Here is a 17394-nt window from a genome sequence, read left to right on the forward strand (position 1 = left end):
TTAAACTCTTTTGAATGTTTAAATTGGCAAGTGGCAAGGCTTAAAAACAAGTGAAAATGATAAGCTTTCGTGACGACACGCAGCAGTGGTCTGTCAACTGTCCTGGGGTGCGTTTCCCAAAACCATAGTTGCTAACTAAGTTAAAGAGTCTTAAAAACTCACTAATCAACATTTTAGATTAAGAATCCTCTCACGATCCGCCACTTCGGAATTGTTGCGCATGCGCACAGAGAGGCGCGGAGCTGTCCAGGTGCTGAACCCGGCGCGCAAGCCAGCGTCTGTCTGTTTCTCCCGCGCTGAAAAACGCATCACTTAACGACAGCCAGGATCGCACTCGTAATCTCCGATCGCGCGTTCCGTTCCCGCTGCACCCGAGCCGACAGCAGAATGATTGCAGCCGCTTCCCGGCGCATTTTCTGCACGCGCAACAGCGGACCCGCGGCGTCTCGGTGTGGTTTGTTTCACACAGCCGAACCATGAGACTCCGGGCTGAAGTGGCGCTTGTGTGCTCGGCTTTACCTGCGGAAACCTCCGGCTGTGTTTTAGTTCGGAAGAAAACGCGAGTGGTGTTCGCTCGGGGCGCGTTTCTGAGCCCATGAGGGATGAGGGAGAGCGAGCGAAGCTGGAGGAATGACTCGCCCTTCTGTAAAACTCCTCACAACTTTACTCACATGCTTGATAGAAATACACAACTTCAGGTACGTGCTTCGCGTCTTCAGCTGTTAAAGCAACACCTGTTTAGTCTTATAAACAGCTCAATATTCGCAACGCAAACGTCTAGCGCACTGATCCTGACGCGCGTTGCCATGACGATTAAAGAACGCTCGGATGAAAATCAGAATGTCAGTTCGAATTAAAATTAGAATTCGTGCAGATAAACATAGATTCCATTCTGTTTTTGTAATTCTCTAGGGAGAGGAAACTGGGGTTAGTTGTCACGAGGTGTGTGAGGTTTTAGTCAAAAAGACACGAAAAGCATCGGTTGTTTGTTGGTTTCAAATATCTACTTCAAAACAATTTTAATTAGCATATTTTTGGTTAATTTTGTGTCATCCAATGTCATATTTTTGTAAAATGAAGCCTCACTTGACATACATGAAGACAAGAGTCACTACTGTACATACAGTGAATATAATGAATCGAAACTCTCAAATATTTAATTCATTATAATATGACATTTTTGCTGTTTCTTTTATTTGTGTCAATAGTGTGACAACATGCCCCGCCATGAGAGTCAGTGTGTGTTAAACTGTTTTTTCTTTGTATTTTATGGACAACAAAAATAACTCGTATTTTAAGGTTTGCGTCCATACAGAAAATACTTTTTAAAATAAACACACTCTAAAAAATGTTTAGTGGAGTAAAAGTGTGACAACTAGCCCCGCCTCATTTTAGTCTCTCAAGTGCAATGATGTGAAACGAAAAAATAAATATTTTCTTCAGATAAATAAATTCTATTCTACTTTATTCTATTCTAGTGATGTTAATCACTTATTTTATTACATTACCAATAACAGTTGTGGTAAAATTCTGGTAATGTTAGTTTATGGCTATAAAAATGATAACTGTATTGAATGTTGAGAATAAATTCTCAAAATAAGCGCTTGTTTATTGACACACTTGCGTCTCTGTGTTTCAGGATGACGGCAGGAAAAGAGTACGAGGGAATGTCCGGACGTGAATCTTCATCATCGATGTCTTCCTCTGATTTCCTGGACGCACTGATGGGAGAACGGCAGGTTACGACGCACGGATAAGACCCAAATTTAAAGGCAACAAACAAACATCAGAAATGTTTCTTGAGCAGGCAATCATCATATTAGAATGATTTCTGAAGATCATGTGACACTGAAGACTGGAGTAATGATGCTGAAAATACAGCTGCACATCACAGAAATACATTACATTTGAACAGAAATTCACATAGAAAACAGTTATTTGAAATTCTAAAAATATTAAAAAAAAAATTCTGTATTTGTGATCAAATAAACGCAGCCTTGCTGAGAGACTAAATCTTACCAACCCCATCATGAATGATAAATTCAGTCTTAACATGCTAAAGTTACTGAATTCTTCGGTGTTTAACATGATGTTGTTCTCCTGTGAAGGTCCTCCTGTGAATGTCACGTGTAATATATTCATCAACAGCTTCGGCTCAGTGGCAGAGACCACTATGGTAAGTGTTTGTCATTACGTCTTGCTAAAAAGAGAAATTGACAACTTACAATTTGTTCCTGCTACAAATAATCTCTAATCAACACTTTCAATCGATTCCACAATAAAGTCCCAGCTATATTTGGAAATAAGCAAGTTTACAGTGACAGCTGATCGTTTCCACTAACGTTGTACTTTAACATTCCCTTGACGTTCAATGCTCTACACACACTCGCATTAAATAGCTTTTGTTTTAATAATTCAAACGGAGACTAACAGCAAAGGATTGGCTAGCAGGCCTGTTTGGAGATGCTTCAGGCGTAAACAATTCCCAAATCTGGAGTCAGCTCTCATTCTTCTTTCCGAAGGAATATCACTGCCGCCCAAAAATCTGAAAGCATCTCGTGTGGATATTAAACACAAACAACAGAGACACTGCTTTGATCAAATGCTAATTTTGTTTACATGTTTTTGATGATCGTTTTTAAGCAACCAATCATACTAATGAACTGCACAGAGAATACAAAATATGACAAGAGCTTAATGAATTTGGACAAAATTACATTAAATTTTTTTTAGAAAATACTATATATGCAAAAATCACTCATTTAAACCACTAATTCATGATTTAATATTTTATTACTTTTTTTTAATATAATTTAATTAATGTAATGCATCTGGATGATTTACTATTTCTAAATACTATAATATACTGCAATAATATTACGGCATAAAAAAAACCCTCAAAAATATGTTAATTATGTGTGTGTGTGTGTGTGTGTGTGTATGTATGTTTATATATATGTATATATATATATATATATATATAATAGAATATACATATGTGTGTGTGTTTGTTTACATTTAAGGTATTAAATATAATACACAAATAAAATATAGTACATAAATATAGATATAAAATGTATAAAATAGATTTAAAATAGATTAAAAAAATTATCTTTCATGGATAAAATATTACAAATTATATAAATGTATTTTAAAAATAAAAAATTACTTTAAAATACATTCATACAATTTATAATATTATATATGTTATACTATATATTATATATATTGTTATACTATTTAATATATAAGATACTGTAAATCATTTAAAAATGCACATGCACACACACAAATTTATGCTACAATAAATTATGCTTCTTTATATTCGCCAGTTAATTAGCTTGATTTCTATAGGCTGAATCTTTTTGTTACACCATTATTTGCTTGTAACAAGTGGAACAAAAAGCCTCATTAATTTATTAATTCAACACTGTTTTCAAAGAGCTTCATCTAATGAAGACCGTGAATGACTTTGGATTTCTACAGTCACTTCACAAACTAAACTTTTAACAAAAGCACACAGAAATGCTTCTAAAGTCACTGAATGGCTTTGCTATACATGTTATGATGAACTGAAGTCACGTCAGAAAAATTACAGCAATGCATGCTTCGTTTTTTTATGGCTGTATAGAAGGAGTCTTACTGCATATAATATATTGTGTGTATGAAAGTACAACAGGTGTGTGTTATTTTACTATTGTAGTTTTTATTAATATTTTGAATCTGTTTTCATTTTGTTTTTATTTTAAGTTTAGTTATAGTAATTTTTTTTTTTTTTTTTTTTGTTTTTTTTTTTTTTTGTCTTTAGTTTTTTTTCTATTTTAGTATATCAAGTTAAACTAAATAAAATAGAAAAATGTTGTTATTTTATTTAAGTTACGGTTTATTTTATGGTTTTAGTTTTAGATAACTATTTAATAATTTAATAATAACTATTTAATAACTATTTAATAATAACCTTGATCCAAAGCTCTTAAAATGACAAAAATTACAGATAATATATGCATATTTCACTGAACAAATTAACATTTTTAAAAACTGACATGGTTTTAATATGTCTATAGTTTTTTATATAGTTTATTTAGTGTTGGTTATTTTAGTACTTCAAGTTAAACTAAATGAAAATAAGAAATTCTGCCTTGGCAACTTTGAAATATATTTTATTTTAATTGAGTTCACTTTTATTTTATTTTACTTAATGAAAATGTTTTTTATGCTCTCAAAAGCTTCATTTTAGCAGAAGCTCCGCTGATCTTCTGTCTGAAATCAAGGGTTTCTTTCAGCTATAAAGCATCTTTTGGGTGTTTTGTGTATCAGTGGTCGCTCTAAAGTCAACATAAAACTAAAAATGACCTAAATTACTTCAGTTCTGGTGACATTGAGGGCAGAAAATCATTTCATTCCAGTACTATGAACACTTGTTCAGTCTGCTTCACACACTCTTAAAAATAAAGGTTTCAAAAGGGGTTTTTCACAGCGAAGCTACAGAAGATCCATTTTTGCTTCCTCAAAGAAAGTTCTTAGAAGAAAATTTTAAAAAATCTAAAGAACTTTTTTTTCACTATAAAGAACAGGGCTGGGATGAAAATATTGATTTCTTGATTTGAATCAATTCTTAAATCCCAAGAATCGATCTTTGCCGTTTTCATTTGATGCATAAAGAAAACTTAACGAATCATTATTTTAACGTCACATTTACCTTAGAAGAGACATTCGATGTCCTTAAACTCAATATTTACCTCTCTAGAGAGCATTTTGATTAATATATGCACTATATTACATATTCATTACATTTTTACTGAACCTGTTCGTCAATATTTAATGCATGTTTTTTTAAAAGTTATATAAATGTCAGGACAAAACATGCTTAAAGTAATGTTTATAATGTTATAATTTTCTTAACCTTCATAACATTTAAATTACGTTTTAATCACAACAAGAAAATAGGGCATTTTAACGTACTTAGATTTTAAAAAATGAAAATTCAAATAACATTATATTTCCAGGAATAATAAAGTTAGTAGAACTTTAAAGATGATTTTCTCAATATTTAGATTTTTTTGCACCCTCAGATTCCAGATTTTCAAATAGTTGTATCTCAGCCAAATATTGTCCTCCTAACAAACCATACATCAATGGAGAGATTATTTATAAAAAAAATTGACACTTGAGGCTGGTTTTGTGCTCAAGGGTCACTAATAGTATCGAATCGTGAAATTCGTCTCAGTACCAGCCCTGATAAAGTGTTTGCGGCTCTTCTTGGAGCCATCGATTTGCGATAAAAAGCTTTATTTGAAGAGTGAGCTGAGAGTTCAATCGTGTGTCTCAGGACTACAGGGTGAACATCTTCCTCCGTCAGAAGTGGAACGACCCTCGTCTGGCCTACAACGAGTATCCGGACTCCTCTCTGGATCTGGACCCGTCCATGCTGGACTCCATCTGGAAACCAGACCTGTTCTTCGCCAACGAGAAGGGAGCCAACTTCCACGACGTCACGACGGAGAACAAGCTCCTGCGGATCTTCAAGGATGGGACCGTCCTGTACAGCATCAGGTATGAAGATGAAGACGTATTAACTCTATACGCATACTGCATGACTTCTGTTGTCTGATTGATAGTTCAGAGTCTTTAATCCAGTGATTGTACAAACGTCTAGCTTCAGCTGGAGCTTCACGTGTCAAATCTTGAGTGATTTTGATCAAGTAAAGGTCAGAATAACTGCAGTAATATCTCCAGATGAACTCTTACTGGACTGAAGCAGCTCAGCTTTACTTGATTCTCCATCAATCATGTTTTAGAGTCTCAAATCTGATCATCAGGATCTTTTGAGGAGCGTTTGTTTCCAGAAGCTTTACCTTTCACTGTTCCTCAGTGGAGGAATGATCTTCACAAGCCTCCAAAACATCTCACATCTTCTGAGGAGCCTTTATTTCTTCATCTCTCAATCACTGCATTATATGTTTGGATCATTTACATCTCATCTTACTGAGACACATTACTGGAGATATAGAGCACAGACTGATATTTATATCATATTATGTATCTGCTGTACTGTTATAAAGATCTCAGTGATTTACATTACAAGCATCAAAATTTCATCATAGAAATATCAGTCTCTGCACCAAATGCATATTTTTGCTTAGTTTGAGTCTCTGAATAAAACTAAGCTGTTTTGTCCTTAATATTCTCACTCTATCAGACTATATGAGCCAGAAAAGAATGATGCATTAAATATGAAACTCAATTTATATATATATGTAAAGGGTAAAAGGGTACAATTAACTGTTTTTTAAAAAAGATTTTCTGACTATTATTTCATGTCAGGCTTTACAGAATCAAGCTGAAGCAAATTTATATATTTTTAACCATCTATTTAAACTAACTTGTTTCATTTGATCAAACAGTATGAATGTTTTAGAGTAACACAAACCAAATAATAGCACAAAACATTAAAAAAAAAATTTAAAAACAAAATGACTGAAATTAAAAAAAAAAAAAAAAATTTAAAAACATAGAATAAATAAAAGCTGTTCTAACGTCGATCAACAATTCACAAGAGAAAGAGTGAAGTCATTATCAATTAAAGCTCTCGCCTCCCTGAAGCTCAAGATATATATATATATATATATTAGAATGAGGCATCAGTTTACTGTTGTGTGAGTCTGTTATTATTAACTACAACTAAAACAATTCAAAATCAATTTCATTAACTCAAATAAAGATGAAACGTAAAAATTAAAAACTTAGATTAGAAATGTTGCCTTGGCAACTGAAATAAAATTGAAGTACAATAAAATAAAACACTTTAACTTGAAGTACTAAAATTGCTAAAACTAAAATAAAAATAAAGGAAATATTTTAAAACTAATAAAAAATGACAAAAGCACACAAAAGCAATATAAAAAGCAATTAAAATAAATGCTAAATAGAAATATAAAAAAAGATTAAAAACAGCATAGCACATTACTGAAATGTTAATGTAAAACTAAAATTAAAATGAAAGCTAAATAGAAATATTTGAAATATGAATAAAAATTACAAAAGCACATACAATTAAAGCTAAATAGAAATATTTGAAATATGAATAAAAATTACTAGTAATATATATATAATTATATATATATATAGCTGATATATAATTATATATATATATATATACAGTGGGTACGGAAAGTATTCAAACCCCCTTAAATTTTTCACTCTTCTTCTTATATTGCAGCCATTTGCTAAAATCATTTAAGTTCATATTTTTTCCTCATTAATGTACACACAGCACCCCATATTGACACGAAAAAAACATAGGATTGTTGACATTTTTTGCACATTTATTAAAAAAGAAAACTGAAAAATATCTCACAGGGTCCTAAGTATTCAGACCCTTTGCTCAGTATTTAGTAGAAGCAGCCCTTTTGATCTAATACAGCCATGAGTCTTTTTGGGGAAGATGCAACAAGTTTTTCACACCTGGATTTGGGGATTCTCTGCCATTCCCTCCTTGCAGATCCTCTCCAGTTCTGTCAGGTTCGGATTGGTAAACGTTGGTGGCCATCCATTTTCAGGTCTCTCCAGAGATGCTCAATTGGGTTTTAAGTCAAGGCTCTGGCTGGGCCATATCAAGAACAGTCACGGAGTTGTTGTGAAGTCACTCCTTCGTTATTTTAGCTGTGTGCTTTAGGATCATTGTCTTGTTGGAAGGTGAACCTTCGGGCCCAGTCTGAGGTCCTGAGCACTCTGGAGAAGGTTTTTCGTCCAGGATATCCCTGTACTTGGCCGCATTCATCTTTCCCTCGATTGCAACCAGTCGTCCTGTCCCTGCAGCTGAAAAGAAACACCCCCACAGCATGATGCTGCCACCACCGTGCTTCACTGTTGGGACTGTATTGGACAGGTGATGAGCAGTGCCGGTTTTTCTCCACACATACCGCTTAGAATTAAGGCCAAAAAGTTCTGTCTTGGTCTCATCCATCTTGGAGTCCTTCAGGTGTTTTTTTCATGTGTCTTGTACTGAGGAGAGGCTTCCGTCGGGCCACTCTGCCATAAAGCCCCGACTGACATGGAGGATGGCCGTGATGGTTGACTTTCTACAACTTTCTCTCCTATCTCCCGACCGTCGGCATCGTCTGGAGCTCAGCCACACAGTGATCTTTGGGTTCTTCTTACCTCTCTCACCAAGGCTCCTCTCTCTCCCCGATAGCTCAGTTTGGCCGGACGGCCAGCTCTAGAAAGGTGTCTGGTCGTCCCAAACGTCTTCCATTTAAGGATTATGGAGGCCACTGTTGTTCTTAGGAACCTTAAGTGCAGCAGAATTTTTTTCTGTAACCTTGGCCAGATCCTGTGCCTTGCCACAATTCTATCTCTGAGCTTTCAGGGCAGTTCCTTTGACCTCCATGATTCTCACTTGCTCTGACATGCACTGTGACGCTGTAAAGTCTTATATAGACAGGTGTGTGGCTTTCCTAATCAAGTCCAATCAGTATAATCAAACACAGCTGGACTCAAATGAAGGTGTAGAACCATCTCAAGGCATGATCAGTGAAAAAATGGACAGACCTGAGTTAAAATATATGAGTGTCACAGCAAAGGGTTTTAATACTTAGGACCATGTGATATTTCAGTTTTTCTTTTTAATAAATCTGCAAAAATGTCAACAATTCTGTGTTTTTCTGTCAATATGGGGTGCTGTGTGTACATTAATGAGGGAAAAAAAAATGAACTTAAATGATTTTAGCAAATGGCTACAATATAACAAAGAGTGAAAAATTTAAGGGGGTCTGAATACTTTCCGTACTCACTGTATATATATATATATTACACAAATATATATATTAGATGAAAAATTTAAACTTATTTTATTTCAGTTTTCTTTTAAGTTTAACTTAAAGTACTCAAATTACTGAAACTAAAATAAAATAAATGAAAGCTTAATAGAAATATTTAAAAATAGTTTAGTTAGTTTATTTACAACAGGAGTTGCAATCAAAGTGCTGTACAAAAAAATATACAAATATTCTATATATAGAGAGAAAAGGGGAGATAAAATTTTACTCCCTTTAACAGAATTAAAACATACAGAATAAAAATAGGTTTTCAAAGATTTAAACAAAGAAGTAGAAGGGGAAAATTTTATGTGGAGGGGAAGACTGTTCCAGAGCCTAGGAGCTGCCACAGCAAAAGCCCCGGTTGTTCCCTTTAGTTTTAAAATGTGAATGAGGGACTGATAGGAAAATTGGTTAGATGACTGAAGAGATCTAGAGGTGGAATGTGGAATGAGAAGATTACAAATATACTGGGGAGCACAGCCCTGTAGAGCTTTAAAAACAAAGAGCAAAATCTTAAAATCAACACGGAACTTGACCTTCCTTCATGAAAAGCATCCTCTTGATTCTAGCAATTGATTTTAATGGAAAGAAACTGCTTTTCACAACAGCACTGATCTGCTTATCAAAAGACAAGGTAGGATCAAAGACAACGCCAAGGTTTCTAACACAGTCACGTACATTTGATGACAGGGGGCCAAGCAGCTTGACAGTGCCAGAAGACACAGTTGTTGGACCAAAAACCATTATTGTTTTATAATTATAATTATCTAACTGTAAAAAAAATTCAAGTCCATCCAGCATTTAATGTCCTGAAGACATGCAAACAGATTAGACATAGAACAGTTAAGTTGAGTGTCATCTGCAAAGAAATTATATGATAAATTATGTTTCTGAAAAATATAACCGAGTGGAAGCATATATAAGGAGAAAAGAAGAGGACCCAAAATAGAGGCCTGGGGAACACCATATGAGATTTGAGCCCGAGATGAGAAACAATTCCACAAATTCACAGAAAATATCTGTCCTTAAGGTAGGAAGCAAACCAATTCAGCACAGATCCCTGGAAACCAGCTACCTGATCAAGTCTTTGAAAAAGGATGTCATGTCATCAAGGGAAAGTAAAATATCATTAGTAACCTTCAAGAGGGCAGATTCAGTACTATGAAATTCTCTAAACCCAGACTGAAATGTGTCAAAAATATTAAAAGTACTTAGGTAAGATGAGATCTGAGAATAAACAACTTTTTCCAGCTCTTTTGAGATGAAAGATAATTTAGAAATGGGTCTATAGTTAGGTCATGCTGATCAAGATTATGCTTTTTTAACAGTGGTGGAAAGTCATAGGATTTAGTCAGAGTACAAGGTAATACAGAGTCAAAAAGAACTGGACAGTGATCAGAAATAACAGCATCACATAATTCAATATTATTCACAGGAAAACCACGTGAAAACACTAGATCCAAAGTGTGACCCTTCTATTGTATAAAATTAAGAGAGTCCATAAGACATGAAAACTCTTTGACCAGAGGTTTGGAGTGACAACAAACATGAATATTAAAATCACCCAAAATTAAAAGACTATCAGAGCGTAACACTAGAGAAGCCAAAAAGTCAGAAAATTCTTGGATGAAGTCCTTATTCAATTTCGGAGGTCTGTAAACCAGGGCACACCTCAAAGATTTGAAAAATTTCATCAGGCAAGCGTTTGCACTTAAAACAGATAAAAATAGATTAAAATGACAAGCACATCAAATTACTGAAACTAAAACTAAAATTAAAATGAAAGCTAAATAGAAATATTAAAAACAAAGAATAAAAAATTACAAACACAAATTTACTGAAATGAAAATTACATGAAAGCTGAATTAGAATATAAATATTGGATGAAAAAATTAAACTTATTTTAAGTTTTTTTTTAAGTTTTTTTTTTATCCATGTGCTTTTATATTTTATTTCAGCTTCATCATTTAATTTTTATTTCAGTAAAAATTTCATGTTGCTTTGTCATTTAAGCTGAAATACTTGTATCTCGTATTAGATTTCAAATGAAGTTTAGTAAAAACTAAAACTGAAATCAAAACAAATTATTTAATCAACGCAAACTTAAAGCAATGCAACAAAGGCAAGTACTGAAAATTACTAAAAATATAAAAAAAAAAAAGCTAAATATTATTAGAAAAGCATATTAACAATACAAAAATTACATGAAAAAGCACATTGAATTATTGAACCAAAAAAAAACTGTGCTGTATTTGAGGTGATAGCTGAAATAACACACGGAGATTAAAAACAGAAATGCCAAAAATCACAGTGCTCAAACAAACAACTGAAAACTGAATTAGGAAGGGCGAAGTTTAAAAAGTTCAAATTGAGTAAATAATGATCATTGCTAAAACTGAGCCCAACCATTAAAAATCAAAGCTGAAAGGTAATACATTCAGAAATGAGAACTAACACATACAATAAGAAGCACAAAGGCAGGCATACAATATAAATGGACCGGAAGCCATATTTATTTTTATTATATAGTTTATTATAATATTTTTAAATTACTGTTTTTAGGAAGATTCCGTTTTATATTATGTTTGTTATTGTTAGTTTTATTGAAGTAGATTTCAGTGCTTGTAATTTTAATTAAAAAAAGTTCTTGTTCATTTTAAAAGTTTAAGTATTTTTGTTATAGTTCAGTTTTTAGTATTTTTAGTTTTGGATATTTTTATAGTTTTGTTTTTGATTGTTTCTAATTTTAATTGTGTTGTTTCTAAAATGTCTATATTATTTTTACTAATTTTTATTTTAGTTTTAGTTATTTTATTACATATTTTTTATATTAAACTTTTATAGTTTTATATTTTGTTTTATTTCAGTTACGTTTGTTTTTTTTTTAGAGATGCAGTCGGTAACTTTTGGGGGCTTGCGTCTGGCGGAAGAACATTGTAGCCGGAGCTACTTCTCTCCAATATAAACAAAATCCACCGCTCCCGGCTCTTCTGGTCCAATCAGCGCAGGGCTGTGCCACAGTGTTGTTTTGTGTTGAAAATGTAAAAAATATATATAATGAGCGAGTACATCATGAATCCATTTTCTAAACCGTGTTTTTGTCTTATCCTGAATCACTACAGTACACCTATAATAAGTGTTTATATTCGGACTATTTTAGTCTGGTTGGGGTCGGCAACGCTGCAGAGTAGCAGCACAGTGCGTGAGTGGCTATAGATGTATGTAGAGAGATGTATCGTAGGATAGGCTATGTTGTTTCTCCAGACGCGAGATATTTTTGAACTCAGCATCAAATCAGTTGATATTAGGCCTTTTTTGCAACAGTTTCCTCAGATTTTAAGCTGAAACTCTGCTCCTTGATGATCCATAAAGTGCATGTAAATGGCTACCATCACTTTAAGAGTCAAAAAAGCACATCAGGCAACTCAAAATGAATCCCTGTGGCTCCTGATGATATATTGAAGTCTTATGAAGCGAAACAATCAGTCTGTGCAAGAAACTGAACATTATTTACAACATTATTACCTGTAATCCAGATCCTCAAGGAAACGGTTCAGTTTCTGAACGAATCATTCTTTTGAACCGGTTCTTTTTAGTGAACTAGATGAACCAGTTCGCGGCTCGAGCAGCACAGATCTACAAATTACTCAATCAAAACTCCTTGACAGTCACTGCGACTCCAAATGAGCCAAAATAGCAGCGTATCTGATCAAATGATGAATGAATCACGTCACTGTGTGATTACATAAAGTAAATGAACTAGTGAACTGAATCAGTTCACTGATTCAAACCGTCTGAAAGAACCAGATCACAGAAAATAATCGTATTCCCCGTTTCCCTGAGGCTCTGGATTACAGTAATAACGTCATAAATAATGTTCAGTTTCTTGCACAGACTAATCGTTTCGCTTCATAAAACCCCAATATATCGTCAGGAGCCACGAGTATTAATTTAGTCTTGCCTGTATGTGCTTGCATTGACTCTCAGAGTGACGGCAGCCATTGACTTGAATTGTATGAATCACCAAAATCTTCTTTTCTGTTCTACTGAAGAGAAACCCCACCTACATCTAGTCTTTCTGAAGCTGTAGACGTGTGTGTGTGTGTGTGTTCAGGGAAGTTCACGTGCATTGAGGTGAAGTTCCTGCTGGAGCAGCAGATGGGTTATTATCTGATCCAGATGTACATCCCCAGCCTCCTCATCATCATCCTCCCCTGGGTCTCCTTCTGGATCCACATGGGCACGGCTCCGGCTCAGGTCGCGCTCGGCATCACCACCGTCCTCACCATGACCACACAGAGCTCCGGCTCACAAGCCTTGCTGCCCAAGGTCAGAGGTCAGAGGTCAAAGGTCATGCCACTACAACATAGCACAGCACAACATTTCATTATAAGGGTCAAAAACAAAGACATTTAGTGCAAACAACAATAACAACAAAAAAACTAAACTAAATATATCTCTGTATAATCAACAATTAATGAAATGTTAAAATTAGGCCGGTCAGATTCAGTGTTATTTTAGTATAGCTGGTATACTATTTTAATTTTTATCTATCTATCTATCTATCTATCTATCTATCTATCTATCTATCTATCTATATATATATATATATATATATATATAGTTTTTACTTTAATGTTTGTTAGTTAAAATTTTAGTAATTTTGTTTTAGCCATTTTTATTAGTTTTTAGGGATTTCTTTATATTTCTCTTTAGAATTTTTTTTTTTTTTTACTTATTAATTATATTTATTTTATTTCAGCTCTATTTCAATTAATGACACATTGTGTTTTTGTTATTTTTATTGTTTTCTTTTTTAAATGTCTGAATAGTTTTTATTATTTTTTATTAATAATAGTTATTTTTGATATTAGCTATTTTTGTTTAAACTAAACAAAGAAACAAAGATGATAAATGTTGTCTTGGTAACTAGCTGAAATAAAAATGTTTTTTCTTCTTTTTATTTCAAGTATCAAAAATGTTGTTTGTTTTTGTTTGTTTGTTTGTTTGTTTGTTTTAGTTTTTTTTTTTTGTTAGCCCTGGGCAAATGATTCAGATTTCATATATATATATATATATATATATATATATATATATTATATCAAAACAAAAACAATAATATATATTTTATTTTTATTTTTTTATTATATTTATTGAAGGCTTTTCTCTCCACATGTGACTCATTCAGTCTGTCGCTCGTTAGATCGCAGTAGATATCATAATCAGAAGCATAATGATTATCAGTAGTTAAAGGGGTCATATGATGCGAGTTCAATTGTTCCTTTCTCTTTGGAGTGTTACAAGCTCTTGGTGCATGAAGAAGATCTGTAAAGTTGCAAAGACTAAAGTCTCAAATCCAAAGAGATATTCTTTATAAAAGTTAAGAGTCAACCACGCCCTCCTAAAACACCTCGTTCTAACACGCCCCCACATCTCTACGTCACTGTGAGGGAAGATTTGCGTAATGCCGCCCAAATGTTCACGCAAAGAAAGAAGGCGTGGTTTCAGTAACACAGTTAGTGTTGAAGCAGTCATGTCAGGGAGGTGCTGTGTGTATCTAGGAGAAAGCAAAAGCACTTTATTTGGCCTTCTGAAAGTAGATACATTTAGGAATCTTTAAGATTACTTACAACAGAACAGCAACGCATTTTATGGACGACCGTTTCATGAACCTTGGAGAGGAGGTCATTCTGAATCAGCTACTGTAAGTATGTTTTGTTATTAAAGTATTTGCTATTGACTGTTCAAATGCGGAGTTTTGTGCATCGTGTGTGTGTGTGTGTGTGTGTGTGTGAGAGAGAGAGAGAGAGAGAGAGAGACAGTGTTACATCACAGTGGAGTAAGCTGTCTTAACCGTCCGTGGCTTGTGTACTGCAGACACATAGGAGCTTCATCGCTGTGTCTGTCACGTGACTCTGTTCCCCTTTCAGGCTTGAACTGATGGTAAAACTAAGGACATTATTAACTGTCTTTACATTTATTTTGAAAGATGAAGCTCGCGATTATGGAAAGGGGCGTTACATTTCTGACGAGTGCTTGTGGTGTTCGGCCAATCACAATGCAATGAGTCAGTTGGCCAATCAGAGCAGACTGCGCTTGTCAGAAGGAGGGACTTTGTAGAAAACGACGTGCTTGAGAGAGGCAAGGCATAGAGGACCTACAATAATGTACAGTATTTGAAAAATAATGTGTTTTTTGAACATTAAAGCAACATATTCAACATATTCAGTTACACCAAATACACAAAATAATGATCTTTAAAAAAGCATCATATTGCCCCTTTAATACATACATTACAGTACATCAGATGTGTGTAAAAACAAGTGAAAGTTCATGCTTTTTTAGGCTGTTTAGTTTGATATATTTATTTGTAAATAAAGTTCAATCAGTTGAATCTGTTCATTGAATCACTGTCCATTTCAGTGAACCAAAAAGGATTCAATGATTTATTTGTGTTTAAAATGTTCTTTGGACAACCTGTTACTATTTCAATATACTAAAATGTTGTAGTTAAAAAATAAATTAATAATAATAATAAAAACCAAAATGACTATATATATATATATATATATATATATATATATATAATATATATATATATATATAGTGTTTCTCCGTCTGATTGTGTGCTGCGTGTGTCCCAGGTTTCATATGTGAAGGCTATAGATATCTGGATGGCGGTGCTGTTTGTCTTCGCCGCTCTACAGGGTTCAAGCATCTTTAGTTTGAAGGCCGGAGGACGAATCACATCCAGACAGCATTATCCTCAGCAGCTAAAACAATCAGCTTTATCATCCAGACGAGGAGACATTAACACCAGAGACGATTAGAAATCACTCAGTAATCCACTGTTTACTTCAGCATCGCAAACGCTTATAATAATTAACATAATTATTAGAAATAAATCATCCAATAATTAAAAATATCTCATCATCACAAATGGAGATGTTAATCAAGATGTCAAAATAATAAAAAATAAAATATTTAATTTTTAATTTTATAAATATATTACATTTAGAAATAAAATGTAAAAAATTTAAATACATACATATAAATGACAATTGAAGTAGATGGTGAATTTTACTGTCAAGCTCCAATATTACCATAAAAAGCACAATTAAAAACATTATAAAAATAATAAAATTAGAGCATATGATTTTTGTATTATTTTACAAGTCTTCTATAATTCCAAAGAAACAGTAACACATTGAATAAAACGTGAAATTTTGTACAGTATACAAATTTACAGTGTAGTAAGTTCATGTTTGCTAATGCAATAATGTCATTAAATGTAAAGCATTACCATTAAATCAAACTTAAATATCAATCTGTTTAAATACAGCACTAAACCCTTAACTGTCACCCCCCATTTTTTTTAAATAGGCATGAACGTGCACTATCCAAACTTAAGTTGTTGCAATTTATGAACACTTTGGTCTCTTTTTAAAGAAGAAAATCAGAAGATTATTGCAAAAGTGGAATAAAATAAATATATAAATAAATAAAATGAAGTATCAAAAAGTTATAGAAGTTTAAATTTATTGTAAAGAAAATGCACTATACTAATTTTTATTTTATATATATTAAATATTTTACATAACATGTTTTACTCTAAAATTGGTATAAAATTAAAGCCTTATGTCGAAATAAGTTATGTTCCAAATTTGAAGTTGATATGAAAAAAAAACTATTATTTAGGTGTTATACCACAAACAGCCACCGAGTGTCATCCAAACTCCATTGAATATTTTTATGCATTTTTCTGTCACAAATGTCTAGATTTCTCTGTAAATATTACTCAAAATAACTACCAAATATGGAATTTCGAGACTCTGACCTTTCCAATGATATGTTTTTTGTCAAGATTATAAAAAGGTTGGATTCTAAAAGACCATAATGTATTTTGTAATATGACACTTGACACTGCCTACTAAGGGGAAGGAGACAGCCAAAAGATTTTAAAGTACAATTTCCATGGTAACGCAATGTCCAATTTCAAAACGGTTGAATCTTGGGCTCCTGAGCTTTCAAATGATATATAATTTATGATGATTACTAAAAGATTTGATAGAGAAAAAAAAAAAAAGAGGTCACAAAAGCAGGCTCATTAAAGCCGGTTTCATGCTCAGGGTTTCTCTTTTCAAAACCAGTCCTCCACTGGCCTTCCTGAAGCACACAGATGTGAACCGGAAGAAGTTTGTTGACCGAGCGAAGAGGATCGACACCGTCTCATGCGCCACCTTCCCTCTGGCCTTCCTCACCTTCAACATCTTCTACTGGATCACTTATAAGATCATCAGACACAAGAGCACCAGAAACACATGAAACACTGTGTGAACACTGTGGATAATCAACCGTCCCGCAGCATCTGAATATCTGACCAGCTTTTGATGAAAGACACTGTTTTACACGATTGTCTTTGTATATGCAATTTTTGAAAATATTATTTCAGTAGGTCACTCTCGACGTCATGTCGGTGACTGACGAATTGGGATATCGCTTTGATAGACCAATCTACTTCGAGTGTAAACTAAACAAGGCATGCAATTATTACATCCAGCTGCAGCTGATTCAC

The 17394-nt window shown here is 33.5% G+C and overlaps 1 pseudogene; it reads left to right on the plus strand.

The window, feature by feature from the left end:
• The first annotated feature begins 253 nt into the window (after window positions 1–253).
• Window positions 254–17194, plus strand: LOC122148524 (annotated as a pseudogene).
• Window positions 17195–17394: the final 200 nt, after the last annotated feature.

Source organism: Cyprinus carpio, chromosome A18 (genome assembly GCF_018340385.1).
Source record: "Cyprinus carpio isolate SPL01 chromosome A18, ASM1834038v1, whole genome shotgun sequence".
Lineage (NCBI taxonomy): Eukaryota > Metazoa > Chordata > Actinopteri > Cypriniformes > Cyprinidae > Cyprinus > Cyprinus carpio.